Source organism: Cystoisospora suis (assembly GCF_002600585.1).
Source record: "Cystoisospora suis strain Wien I chromosome Unknown contig_1812, whole genome shotgun sequence".
Lineage (NCBI taxonomy): Eukaryota > Apicomplexa > Conoidasida > Eucoccidiorida > Sarcocystidae > Cystoisospora > Cystoisospora suis.
Window position 1 is genome coordinate 46441 of NW_027154612.1, and position 826 is coordinate 47266.

Here is an 826-nt window from a genome sequence, read left to right on the forward strand (position 1 = left end):
CATCTTCGTGAGCTGCAGCTTTGGCTGGGAGTCTAACTTGCAAGCCAACCCCAGCCGCCAAGTGTTGAGAGCATGCACGCGGCGGGGGCACTTGTTTCCGGCAAGCCACCGGGTGGGAATCAAGCCACGAAGTGCCAGGTCCTTGAAGGAGAGCCGTCCGGCAGGGCTTGAGACTAAACAGGAAACTTGTTGTAGCGTACAAGGCAATACCCAGAGGCTAGGCACAACCGTTCTTCCTTCTCGTACTCATCTAGGGAACCCGGCTGCTGAACCGCTCCCGACAGGCTTGTATCTGCAACTCCCGAAGCGCTCTGTTGTGGACGTTGGAAGGCTTGTAACCGTTGACTGAGAACCGGTTGTCGTGCGTAGTTGGGTGCTAGGTTCTTGGTGAGTTGGAGTCGGGTTGGTCCTAGCACGCCGCTGCACTGCGGCCGAGCAACGTACGGCCGTAGCTTGTTGGGGCTGGCTCCGCGACCGCGTTCGCTCCTTCCCGGGAAGTCACTCACCGTGGCTCCTTCTGGTGGACGTTGCGACTTTGGAGAACACAACGCCTGAGAGACGCGCGGCAACTCGAAAATAGTCTCGTTCTGTAGTCTGCTGTTTTCTTTCTTGTACATTTGTTTTCCTCGATACCGCTGCACGAAGGCTTCCTCGAAAGCGCCGTGCCTGTCGTTCCGCCTCCTCGCGGACAACCGCCCGCTGTAGTTATCTCCCCCCCTGTGTCTTTCCATCCATTACACTGGGGCTCCCGCGGGCGGCTAGCGTAGAGAATGCGCGACTCCTACCCGCTTGACGTTACGTCGCCACTAAGAGACTTCGCGGAAGT